General features: G+C 37.8%; 1 long non-coding RNA gene across 1 annotated transcript; it reads right to left on the reverse strand.

Annotated features, from left to right (window-relative positions):
- Window positions 1-3,436: 3,436 nt before the first annotated feature.
- On the reverse strand, window positions 3,437-4,110 carry LOC109201307 (uncharacterized). The gene is made up of 3 exons (XR_002061339.2): window positions 4,064-4,110; window positions 3,931-3,969; window positions 3,437-3,705 (listed from the first exon to the last, which is right to left on the reverse strand). It is a non-coding gene; the product is annotated as an uncharacterized LOC109201307 (long non-coding RNA).
- Window positions 4,111-14,167: the final 10,057 nt, after the last annotated feature.

Here is a 14,167-nt window from a genome sequence, read left to right on the forward strand (position 1 = left end):
TGAAAGCAGAGTCTCGGGACTCTGGACCAGGTGACCCTGAATCCTCCCTTATTTATGCTACAATAGGTGTGTTAAAAGGAAGCTTTTCCTTCCCACTGTCACCAAAGTTCCTGTTCATAGGGGGTCATATAATTGTTGGGTTCTTCTCTGTATGTATTATTGAAGGGACTACCTTATAATATAATTCAGCACTGTATCAATAAAATCAAATTGAACTAAATTGAATTAATGCATCCAAATCCAAATGAAAAAGTAATCATTTACACACCAAATTCTAAGTTCAGGTTTACAGGTCTGATCAGTTTTGCTTTCAAAAAACTCCCTGTCCGTGTAAATGTGTAAAAAAAAATTTTTTAGACGACCTCTTCCTTCAGAGAATATTAAATAGAGATGATGAGATGAGATAGCCTTTATTTGTCAGTTGCAGTTGCCCACAACCGAGATGACAGACCTTGCTGACCGTACATACAATACACAAACATCACATTGGGGAGACAGGTCAGGCTAGGTAGCAAGGGAAAAAAAACATTGAAATGTGTAACACAAAAGGATAATCCAGGAATGCACAGATATCAACACACCATAACACAATAAAACACAGACAAGCAACATGGGAGAGTATTCCAGTGTGTACAGCTGGTCTGGAACCGCTGCAATCTTCGATCGCGCCTCCAGCTGATCCGCTGTCCACATCGGATGGGAGGTAAGCATGGGAGGAGGCGTTGGATTCGGGGGAGGGAGGGTGATAGTGCGTATCAGTATCAGTGTACATGTTTCGTGTGTGTGTGTGTGTGTATCCCGTGTTCAGCTGAGAGAAAGTGTCACCACGCCCGGTTAAGCGAAGATCAACAGTCTCCAGTGGACCCAGGTGGCCTTGAAGGAGGTACAACAAGTTCTGACAACAATCCTGTTATCATGGGAAGAATTTGTTGTTACAGTCAGCTTTGACCTTGGCAGGCCTTCAGCTGGCGCCAGTGGGATAGCCACATGAGTGAAGATGATGAATGTTTGGGTTCAGTGCAAACAACTGCATCCAGTTGGTCTAATGTCCATCACTGGTCACCAATTATCTCAATTCCCGTTGTTCTTCTCCAAGATGTTATCCATAGTGTGTTCAAAACACAGTCTGAGTATTCACAGCCCTTCCAATTGTCTATCATGTCGGCCAGCCTTGTGGGATTTTGAACAGCTGTAGCCGCTTCTTGTTCTTCGATAAGCCAGGTCCGAGCCAGGTCCCATCAGCCAGAACTCTGTTATCGTGGTTCCGAATTGATAGATGTCGTTCAATGTCCTCCATCGAGAGTGTCGCCAGACACACGACGCAACCGACCATCGAGTATCCGGCAGCAAACGTCTCCGCAGGACAATCGGGCTCTCCCAAGCTCAGGAAGGTGTCAATTTCGTTACGGAACCAGTTGATCAAATCCATAATTCTTTAGGTTTTAGAGAACAAGACTGAGAAACTCTTTGAGGATTAGAGTTAGACGAGACTAGACAAACACATAGAAGCAGCAGCAGGGAAGATGAGGGAGGGAGAGGGTGAAAGATCCGTCCGCCTCCTCTGAGAGCCAAAGAAAAATATGTGTGCATAAATTGCCTGATATACTCAGATAAAGTCACATGAGCACGTAGTAGGGATGGAGCCGAACCCAAATATGGTATTCGGAAAGGCACAAATAATGTGTTTTTTACGAATACTTATTTGGAACAATTACTTAAAAAATATTTGTATTCGGGAAAAAGAAAAGCTGAGTTTCTTTATGAGACCGCAGTGCATGACTGGATGAGTGAGTGACGTGTAAAAGAGGTGACTGACACGGGCTGCTCCACACAGCAACAGAGAAGGCTCGGCTGAGCGATAAATGAATTAATTTAATTTATTATAATTATATTTTTGTTGAATAGATTTTTTTGTACTTTAACTGGGTTCCGGAGGCAGTTTATAACTTTAGCGAGGATCGGGAGAGTATTCCATTACGCTGCATTATTGACGTCTGCAGTCGGGTGCTCTCATGTTCGCTCTGTTTACGTAGCTCTGTTAGCTCGGTCATTTAGACAATAGAATGTTGACAAAGTAACGTTAACATTCGGTTTAAAAGGTTAAAACAATGCTTGTGTAGTTGTGTCGAATTGTATGCACTTGTGGGAGTTATATGGTACGTTTAATCTTTGGCAGACAGCAAGATATAGGCTATAGCCAGTTAACCTTAGCAGAGCTTCCCGTTGTCCAGTCACTCATTAACGTAGCTGAAACTCCCCTCATGGATTTGGTCAACCAAATAGAAAAGAGTGTTGCTGCTGCTGAGCCACCACTTGGTCCTCCACCAGCCAAAAAACTTGATCAAGTTCTGTGTGGAAACATTTTACATTCAGTTCTGCAGATGAAACCAAACTGATATGTAATGTGTGCAAAAATCAAATCAGCAGACACAGATATCAAACATCTGTCAACATCTGTTATGCATAATCACAAGCACTTAAAGCATCCTCTCCTGGTACTGTCTGCCACCCATTTCTTCTGCAGAGGAAGAAGAAATGAAGCATTTTAAGATGCGAGAGAATGAATAAGAATGGAGGAGAAAAGGCAAAGTTCAGAAAATTTCAGAAAATCTGAACTCATTGGACTAAATGTGAACCATAAGGAGAAGGCTTATCATGTTGTTGATTGGAGATTGAGCCTTAATTATAACCCTGATTTAACCCTCCTTACATCCTGTTTTTCAGATGTTCATTCAGCAGCGTCTCTCACAGTGAGTCCTGACAGAGTGCAACACTTCCCCTCTGACTCTGTCTCACTGACCTGTGAGGGAAACTTCACTGAGTGGAGAGTGAGCAAGTTTAGTGAAAAAGGCTTTTTTTCACACTGCTGTGACTGCCAGAAACTGAGTGGATCCTCTTATAAGATCCACAGCTTACAGGAGGGTGTTACTGTGTACTGGTGTGAGTCTGGATCAGGAGAGTTCAGTAATGCAGTCAACATCACTGTACGAGGTGTGTTTAAATGACTTCACTTTATTTCATTATTTATTTTTTGGGACAAAAACTGGAGCTGAAGATTTAATTTTATTCACTCAGCTAAACTTTTCAAACTTGTTGCTACTTAATTAAAACAGATTTAAAAAAAGACCACTGGAGATGAAGCTGCAAATTGGAGAAAAAAATGTAAACACCCAAAGAACAGGAGCACAGAACTATAATACAAAGATATAAAAAAAGAAAAGAAAATCCCTCAAACACCTCACACTCAAAACCATGATCGTAACTTTATATAATAAAAACATAAAACTTCTTACTGTTAAAATGGGTCTTTAAAAAAAAAAAAAAAAAACGTTTAAAGTTGTTTTTAGGTTCATACTGTTTTATTTCTTTACTTTTTTCTAGAACATTTATTTCATGAGTCCCTAAAAGTGGTGACTTTAACAAAGGTAATTTTAATTTTCCAAAGTTTTGAGTACCAAACTTTGTCTTGCTTAATATAAATGTAAGTACACTGTGCAGCTACCATACACTAGCTGTTAAATTTGAAAGTGATCTTATTAGCCATAATATTTTGCTACCAACAGAATAACGCACCTTTGTGGCAGGGGCCAAAGTTTGTCTAATTTTCTTCACTGCAGCGCCTCCTTTTTTCTTGAAGACTTTTATGAGCTGGTCAGTGTATTGGTCAAGTGGAGCAGTAGTAATCCTCACAAATTCTGCTTCCACCTGAAAACATGTCAACAAACACAACATACTGTACTGTAAATATACATACTATATGTACACATATACATACTTTATAACTAAAACTAATGTAGAAAGACCTCATTAAAGCTATAATTTTAACACAAACATTTACACAAAATGCTAATGGAGCCATTACATCTTTTATTGTTATTTATCAAGTTCCAAAAAATATTGATCACAGCTGATCTGAAAAGAATTTCATACCTCAGGCCCTTGAACTGCAACCTTTACAATGGTTCAGATCTGGAGAAGACATAACAGGGGCATGGGATGCGTCACTAAAGAAAACTTAACTTATTAAACAGTTTTGTTTTTAAAAGTATAACAGTTCACATACCACATACAAGCTCAGCAGTACCACATACACCACATAGGAGGGAGCAGGTAAAGGCAGGATCTGAAATTTATAAAGTAAAACAAGAAATTCATTACTAAATTTCAAGAAGCAAATTATTGATTGAATTACAACTAAATAAAATACTACTCAGAAGAAATTCTCACCAGGTCTGTCGACCTCCATTGTCTGCCCACTCATATGTCGTGAATAATTTTATTTAAAAAAATAAGTGTGTGGTTTAACAAACTGTAATTTATAACTATGTTGATATGTATACCTCCGCTAGGAAACATGCTGTATTTACAGACGATTTTTACATAATACAGATTACTAATAGAGCATAACAATGGTGTCACAGTGGCTTTCGCCCTCGACTTTTTGGATTTTAAGTGTCACTTTATGCTATCCTTGCTATCCTATTCGATATTTATGACTCTCGGATTACATAAAGGAATCCCAAGAAAGCAAATGAAAAAAATAACCCCATGAACCCCTGTAGCTAATCCCTTAATAAAACAAAAAACAATAAAAATGTTTCTTACCCAGTCCACAAAATAAGCATGTTAAGCATGTCCAGGACCCAGTAAAACTAATGTAGAACAAGCGCACGCAAACGATATAACATGTCTTGTAAGACAAACGCAAAATATAACCATGCTCGACATGTAGATACTGAACAACATAGTCAAAGAAAAAAGTGGTCTTACCTCTCAAAGAAACAGCAGTTGGCGCCAAAACAACGTTTTTAAGTTAAATTTGAAGTCTTGCGCATGAGCAGGCCCAAGCCGTGAAACCTTGTTGTTCTTCGCGGTTTCATTACAACTGTTTTTGCATTACTGCCACCTTGTGGATATACAAAGTATATCGATCCTAATTGACTTAACTTAAATGTTATGCCATCAAATAACACATTAGTATTATGTACGTTGAATAATAGACACAATTACGTAGACTTGATTAGAAAAACATATGTTAACTTAACAAAAACATATATTTTAAGTAAAATGAAAATAAATAATTAATATACACTGAACAATCCACCTCATTCATTTTTTTGAGTGTATCTTGCATATGTTGCCCCAACACTCGTCTGTAATGATCAGACTACCTTCTTTTTCCCACTTTGCTTTAATATAGACAGTGCTGTCGTTTTTACACCACAGGATGTATAATCTGGAAATAATTTTACTTTGCGCTCCAGATTTAATTAATGTTAAAAAATGTTTCTACAAATTGTAAATTGTTTAGATTCACTTTTAAGCTTTGAATAAAATAATTTCTGACCTGTAAATATTCTGAAAAACTTTTCTGAGCCTAAAACATATTTTCTCCTTAAGAATTCAAAGCTTTGAAACGCCCCCTTGTGGACAAATGAATAGTAACTAGTTTGGCCTTTTGAAATCCAGTTCTTGAATCTATTATCACAATGATTCGGGGTAAAGTCTGAATCATATGCGCGCCATCTCAAGACTTTAGAGGCATTTTCCAAACCACAAATTTTTATTGCTTCATTCCAAGCAGATATCATTACTTGTAGTATGGGTTCATCTGGCAGGTGTATTTTGTTCTGTAGTTTTATGTCCAATATTAAGGCTGTAACTGGTACTCCTTTAACAATTGTTCCTTCAACATCTTTCTGTCCCGCGGTGTAATATCCACAACAGAGACATATCAATGGTCTTAACTGAGCTGCACAGTTATACTCTCGTAGACAAGGAAATCCACAACCTCCCTTATCTTTCTTTAGTTGGAGGGTTTTATATTTAACTCTAGCTTTTTCCCATTCCAAATGTATCTCAACAACTTTCTATACCATGCCACAAATTGTTTTTGTGGAAGGGACTGAAACAAATACAGCAATCGGGGAAGAATGTTTAACCTAACTGATTCAAACCTAGAGAGTAGGTCCAGAAAAGGAATGGTATTCCATCTTTGTATATCAGATTTTATGGATTCATTTAGAGGGCCATAGTTGGCATCAAACATTTTGGTGAAGTCATGGTGTATTACCACCCCTAGGTACCTAATGCTATCTGCATCCCATTTCCATTTATAGGATTGTTAATCGCATGCATCGATTAAGAATCACTATAAATGAAATCATATGCATTTTTAATTTCTCTTTGCTATGTGGGCTGATTGGGACCTGATGAATGTAAAAACAAAGAATTTTTTTTTTTACCTGATGTAGTTTCTGAAAAGAGGATATCAGGCCCTTGTAGAGCAAAATTTAATATTGTAGTCTAGACAACCCAAAATGTGATGTCCACATATGTGGATGCCAGGTCTTGAAGGTTAAATATTTTTCCCCTCCTTCAAGCTCGGGTCCTCTACCAGAGGGCTGGGTACTTGAGGGTCCTGTGCAGTATCTTAGCTGTTCCCAGGACTGTGCTCTTCTAAAAAAGATCTCGGATGTTGTACCTTGGCTCTGCTGGAGCCACTCACCTAACTTGGAGGTCATTGCACCAAGTGTTGCGATTATCACTGGGACCACTGTTACCCTCATCCTCCAGATCTTCTTGAGCTCTTCTCTGAGCCCTTGGTACTTCTGCAGCCTCTCGTGTTCCTTCTTCCCGATGTTGCTGTCATTTGATATCGCTACATTTGTCACTACAGCCGTCTTCCTCTGCTTGTCTATCACTAGTATGTCTGGTTGGTAAGACATCACTGTTTTGTCCATCTGTATCTGTAAGTCCCACAGGATCTTAGCTTAGTGTTTCTCGACCACCCTAGGGTGCATCTCAGATTTTGACCTTGGGACTTCCAGGCCATACTCGGCACATATTTTTCTGTATACTATGCCACTTGGTTATAGCATTCCATCTGTGCTGTCTATTTGTCCAGCTTTGTCCAGCCACTCGTAGCACTTCTGGATGTCGGCCAATTCCTCTATCTGCTGGTCCCCAGCCTCCTTCTATCCGTACCTGATCACTGGCAGGGCGTAGGTGTTGATAGCCTGGATCTTGTTCTTACCGTTCAGCTGACTCCTCAGGACCTGCCTTACTCTCCGCATGTACTTGGTGGTTGCAGCTTTCATAGCAGCCTCTTTGTGGTTCCCATTTGCCTGTGGGATTCCCAGGTACTTGTAGCTGTCCTTGATGTCTGCAATGTTGCCTTCTGGTTGTTCTATCCCCTCACCTCTGACAACGTTCCCTCTCTTTGTTACCATTTGACTACACTTCCCAAATTCAAAAGACATCACAATGTCATGGCTGTAAATCCTGGGGGTTTGGATCAGTGAAGTGAGGTCTCGTTCACTGCCCTTTACTAAATATGTATTACAGAAAATGCATTTTTATACACACACACTCTACATATATATAAAAAATGTTTTTAACGAGTCTGACTTACCATCAGCATAGTGGACTAATAAAAGAAACATTTAATAGGATTTGAAAGTTAAGGATGTCAAAACGTGACTGAATTAATATTTAACTTTATTGTTTCCAGCGTGACAGCAGTAAAGGCTATGGCGTTCTATGTATGCCCTGGCTGCTACAATCTTGCACCCTGCTGCATTTCTTTGTCTCTTTTATGCTAAATATTAATGAGCTAGAAATGAAAGGATTTGAACAAATTAGTTTTTGGTAGCGCTTGTTTGTTTTCTTCTCTCTGTAAACATGATAGCTGAAAAAATGGAGTTGTGATAAAACTTTGTAGGGATGTAGAGTGGCGTCGTGTTAACAGCCCATTAAAAGTTGGCTTACATCCACCAAGGTCATGTTGGCATGGAGCACTTTTTGAGTATCACTGATTTTATTGTGACTTTGTTATGTACATCACAATAACAGGTTATAACTGTTTCTGAATAACTATTATTTTTGGAAAACAAAATAAACTTATGATCAAAAGCTTTCCCTTAAAATTCATCACTGAACAATGAAATGAATGCTACACATGTAATATATCCATATAAAACAAACAAACATTTGCAGTCAAAATGATGCCAAACATGTCAAAATGGGTTTCAAGAGGAAAAATGAAAAAAATCCAGTACTTTGTATTTTTTTTTACACTTGTTTCTACAAACGTATTAAAGTATGTTTAAAAAGAACAAAGAAAACAAAAGTAATATATACAAGATAAAGTAAATACTGACCAGAGTGAGATACCTTGGTGGAGGGTTTCTATTATTTTTTAAGTGCTTTAGTCATTATTTGGAGTATCTGTCTGAAATAAAAATAAAAATGTTCAGTTTCTTTGATTTGTTTCTGTTCTGTTTCCTTTTGTTTCCCCCTGTTCACAGATCTTGTTTGACCTCTTGGTGGTTCTGTGTATGTAGCAGATTTGTTTGGCTTCCACAACATGCTGTAAACTGAGTCAGTCTGTTTGGAGGGCCTCCTCCATGGTGGCCGTCACTTCTGGACAGTTGTAGATGGTATCTGCTTTGTGGCTTTCCATGGAGATCATTTCCTCTCTGGTCTGTATGGACTGAAAGACGTCCACGTTCTCAGCAGGGTCAGGATCATCGGAATAAGAGGCTCTAGACTGAGATAATGGCAGTGTTCTTATGGGCTGAACATTAGATGCTTGTGCATGGAAATAATGAAGTAAAATATGTATTCATTCATATTATCACACCATGTACCAGAATGAGAAGGTTATATGATAAATATCTGTTACCAAATACATCTTACCTGGTAGGATTTGTATTTTGTTTTAACTAAAAAGAAAGAAAATGCTCCAAGAATAATTAATACAGAAACAGGAATAAGTCTTCCTTTTAAGTGAAGGTTTTATGCAGCTGGGTGTTGCAGCCCCTTTACAGGAAAATGTCAACTTGGTTTAATGAGGTTAAAAACAAAAACTGGGACGATCCAGACACATTTATTGTTTCTTTAATCACCACAATAGTCTCAGTTTGTGCTAAAATCTCTTAAAAAGCTGTTTTGAGTGATAAGTTAGGCTTTTAATGTGTTAAACTTTCATTAGATAAAACAATGTACCACTGAACACAGGAGGGATTATTGCTGAAAATGGGTCTCTGAACACCTCTGTAGATATTCTATTAAAAATCATTCATGATTTGTGATCAGTGTTAATATTAAGCATTTATATGTTTAATTACTCTTTTGATTAATTGCTGTGATTCAATCTGAAACCAAATTTGAGTCTATTCAGAAAACAAGACATTTCTAACTCACCTCAGACTTTTGAGCTGTAGTCTACATTGTAATTATAGTGTATGGTTATTGATTAGAGCAGATGATATGAGACTATCAGGAGAGACTGTTAAAAAGTTATGAGCTGTCTTGATGCAGAGAAAGTGGAGTTTGTCATCCTTGAGCTGCTGCCAAGATAGGCAGCAGGTAGGATTGAATGATGCTCTGCCTCTGTGCTCAAGTTCAGACATAGGCTTTAAGCAACCATGAGCCACTGATAAGCGCGATAGATTAATAAGCATGTATAAAGTGGACTTGTTAAACAGCTCTGATAGGAGAAAGTCAATGAGCACGCAATAAAGTGGACTTGTTAGGGCCAGTTTACCATCAGCCTTGCTAAAGTTGAACTTCATTTGTATTTAAAGACAGACTTTAAAGAAAATTCTTATTTGAAACTGGTGATAAAATCCATGTCAGATACAGTTACATACAAACATACAGTACACACTACTGCTCAAAGGTTGGAGATCAGTCAGAAAAGTCCCTGATTTTAACAGAAAATTGGCTTTAATGTAATATCACATGAAGTTTATCAGTAATGTTTTCACAGCTTTAATCAAATCATTCATCATTCATAAGTTGTGATGGAAAAATGTCTGCAAGCGTGCAGGAGCCCATTTTTAGAGACAATCACTCCTGTGTTATAATGTTCATTGAAGTTTATCAGGTCAGATGACCAATAGATGATAAGAAATATACTCTTACTAATTATTAGAGTTGAAAAGTACTTTGCTAAGCCAAATTAAATGAGGTTAGGCTGGAACTTGAAACGTTAACACAAAAGGTTCAGTTGGTGATGCATGAAAGAAAATACATTTCTTCTAAAAATCTATTGGAGAATTCTGATTGTAAGAAATGAAAAATATTCAAAGAGTGAAACTGTTAAAAAAAGTGAAGGTTTTATGCAGCTGGGTGTTGCAGCCCCTTTACAGGAAAATGTCAACTTGGTTTAATGAGGTTAAAAACAAAAACTGGGATGATCCAGACACATTTATTGTTTCTTTAATCACCACAATAGTTTCAGTTTGTGCTAAAATCTCTTAAAAAGCTGTTTTGAGTGATAAGTTAGGCTTTTAATGTGTTAAACTTTCATTAGATAAGACAATGTACCACTGAACACAGGAGGGATTATTGCTGAAAATGGGTCTCTGAACACCTTTGTAGATATTCTATTAAAAATCATTCATGATTTGTGATCAATGTTAATATTAAGCATTTATATGATTATTATGATAAATTGCTGTGATTCAATCTGAAACCAAATTTGAATCTATTCAGAAAACAAGACATTTCTAATTGACCTCAGACTTTTGAGCTGTAGTCTACGTTGTAATTATAGTGTATGGTTATTGATTAGAGCAGATGATATGAGACTATCAGGAGAGACTGTTAAAAAGTTATGAGCTGTCTTGATGCAGAGAAAGTGGAGTTTGTCATCCTTGAGCTGCTGCCAAGATAGGCAGCTGGTAGGATTGAATGATGCTCTGCCTCTGTGCTCAAGTTCAGACATAGGCTTTAAGCAACCATGAGCCACTGATAAGCGCGATAGATTAATAAGCATGTATAAAGTGCATTAGTTAGACACGGATGAGCCACTAATAGGAGAAAATGAGCACGCAATAAAGTGGACTTGTTAGGGAGAGATTGCCATCAGAGTTAAAACACTCCAACTCAATTTTGATGATAGACACAGCTAAAAAAAAAAAAGAGCATTTTTTTGACACTGATGACAAATTCCTGATCAGATACAGACAGACACATGTATACAACACACACTACTGCTCAAAAGTTTGTGGTCAGATTGAAACTGTTGTCTTTTAATTAAGAATTTACATTTACTTTAACATAATATTACATGAAATTTATCAGTAATGTTTTCACAGATGTGTGTTTAATGAATCAGTTATGTTAAATCACCCATGATGCATTAGGAAATGTCTACACAGTTATACATGGACCCATTTTTAGTAACAATCAGTCCTGCGTGGACAGATCACATGGTTATAAACCAGGAACAAATCTGATTTAATCAGATTACAAACAGAAAATGGGATGATCCATCACAAACTTCGACAATTTACTGTTTTTAATACGGAAAATCATTTTAGTTTGTGCGGATATCTTTGAAAAAAGGTTTCTTGGCTGACAAGTTGGGATCTAACATCACAAACTGACATCTGGTAACACGATGTACCAAATGAAAATGGGCCTCTGTAGATGTCATGGTTCCCTTGCCCTCTTTTTCTGGCCTGCTCCTTTCTCTCTCTCCTCTTTCGGTGTATGCCTGTGTTGTTGTCCGTGTGCTTGTCTTTTTTAGGGGATGCTCCTCCACCTTCCTGTCCCTCAGTCACTCGTGAACAATCAGCTGATTACTCGCCTGTTCCTCACGAGGTCTTCATGCTGGCTTCTAAACAACCAGATAATTGCATTACCAAGGTAACGTATCATGCCACAGTCATGTCACATGTCTGCAAATGTCACATCAGTTCTTGCCTTTGCTCACTCTCTGTTTCTGTGCAGACGTTTCAGCGTTTCGGATCTCCGCAACCTTCTGTGACAGTGGCTAAGTGTGCCTTCAGACAACCTTCACTACCTCTGCCCCGTCTCCTGGAGCCCACGGTGTTTATTCTGTATTCATAACTATCTACAAATAAACCTGTAAAACTTCACAACAGTGTCTCATCATCATTCTGTTGTTTTCATAACAGTACACTGTAGAAATAATGGACTGCGTATTAGGTATTGAGGTCATAGTGAATGTAGTTTATTAGTGTGTATCGTAGTATGATTTTGTTGTTGATAGGATTTAAGATTACAAAATAGAAAATAGTCCTGGGATGGGAACAAAGAACTGGGGTGCAGGGAAGTGGGGCAATTAACCCCCAAACACAGGGGAATAGCAAGATTTACTGAGGGTGAGGGGCAGACAACTGCCAATGTACATTACCTTAAAAGGAGATGGGGGTCAGGGTGTCAGCACCCCTGGACAACCAGTGTTTTTCCATTGTGGGGGATTTACTGTAGAAATTGGAGACCAGAGACTATAACTGTAACTGTTGTGTGAAACTCTTCAGATCAGCCTTTAGAGTAGGACTGCACAGGATGCAGTGTGCTGATCTCCAGATGCATCTGTAAGGAAAATGGGTAATAAAAGGATTGTGTGAAATTTGAAAACATCTCTGCGTGATCTCTACCAAGACAAAAAGAATCGGAGAGACCGATGTTGTCTCAACAACACTTAGTAGATATTCCACTAAATCTCATTTGTGATTTATGATAAATGTCACCATTAATTATTTATATTTCTTTATGCTTCTGAATAATTTAGTAAAACATCAAAAAGATTTTTACTTTTGTCAGAAAATGAGACATTTCTAATTCTCTACAAACTTTTGAGCTGTAGTCCAGATTGCAATAATAGTGTATGGTTATTGTTTATAGCAGATGAAATAGAAGTATCAGGACAGGGTGTGAATAAAAGTTATGAGTTGTGTTGCTGCAGAGAAAGTTGTTCACTCTGGTGAGGTCTAATGAGCCTAATGGGAGGCTGAGCCTTCAGCTTTCCTGTCCCTGTCCTGTTTAACCAGAAACGCTCTGGTCTTTTAACATTAAACTCATAACTTTCCCTTTTGATCAATCTTATAGCTACAGCTGGATCAGCTGACCCTGTCCCATCCTTTAGTTATGCTGTTATAGGCCACAACTGCTGATTAACTTCCCATCATGCACTGAGCACTTCTGTCTTTTACTCTCAGTGTGTTAATATATCACTACTGCGTGTCAGTAACGTTGGTCCTCTTCCTCCCATCATGTGTTTTGTCCTGTCCTCGTATGCTCTTGATTTTTTTCTTATTTTGTCTTTTCTGTCATCCCCAACCAGTTGCTCGTCCTTGAGCCTCATTCTGCCAAAGGTTTCTTAAAAGGGGGTTTTTCCGTCCCACCATCTCCAAGTGCTTGCTCATAGGGGATTATTTAATTGTTAGGGTTTTCTCTCTATTATTTTTAAGGTCTTTTATTTATTATATTTAACAATTATTATTGTGAAATGGTGCTATATAAATCAAATGTACTCAAATTAAACTCCCATTCAAACCTAAAGTCGTCTCACCCAGTTTGGACAACCAGCCTAAAAAAATACTACAATATCAACCAGAAATTAGAAGCATAGCCAGCAGCTGTTATATTTAGTTTCTAATTTAATCATTTTGCCGGTTTGAAAATAAACACTCATAAAAGATCATTGTTTCATTGTCTGGTTTATTCTTTTTCCATTTATCGATTATCCAAGTTCTTAAAGTGTGTGAATGGGTGGACTGGGGTCCTTAGGGACTAGTAAAGCGCTATACAAATATAGGCCATTTACCATTTAAAACACACATAATTCAGTCATAGGAATATTAATGTACCGAGATCCTACGCTCTACATGGAGATATAAAACTGTTTTTGTTAAACAATGACCTCTTTATTGCTTGATAGTATAAAATAAAACTATTTTGTCCATATTTATACTCCGTATGAGGACATACTTTTAAAAAACTATGTAACGGCACCAAAGTAACAACTTCCTGTTAAAAAGAGAAGTTTAGTTTTTAGCTTTATGAAAACGGCTGTGCTTGGTTATTGCTGTCACTGTACACTCACTCAATCATCATCCTTTTCTAATATAGAGATTTATCCTGTTTAATGGTGCCAATCTGAGGATGTTGCAGTTGTAGCTCCAACTGTCAGAAAAAAGGGCTTTCACATTGCACGGGTTTCTAAAACTCTGTGCCTCTGTTTCCTGTCACACTGACTGTGAGCCTTTACTGTACTTCCAATGTAATTTAGAGAAACAGAGAAACATATGTCAATACTAAGCTGTTAAGAGGCTACTTACAATAATCTTTCTCCTTGAACTGAAACCTGTATACAGTCTGTGATCAGCTGATCTTGACCTGAGGT

Source organism: Oreochromis niloticus, linkage group LG3 (assembly GCF_001858045.2).
Source record: "Oreochromis niloticus isolate F11D_XX linkage group LG3, O_niloticus_UMD_NMBU, whole genome shotgun sequence".
NCBI lineage: Eukaryota > Metazoa > Chordata > Actinopteri > Cichliformes > Cichlidae > Oreochromis > Oreochromis niloticus.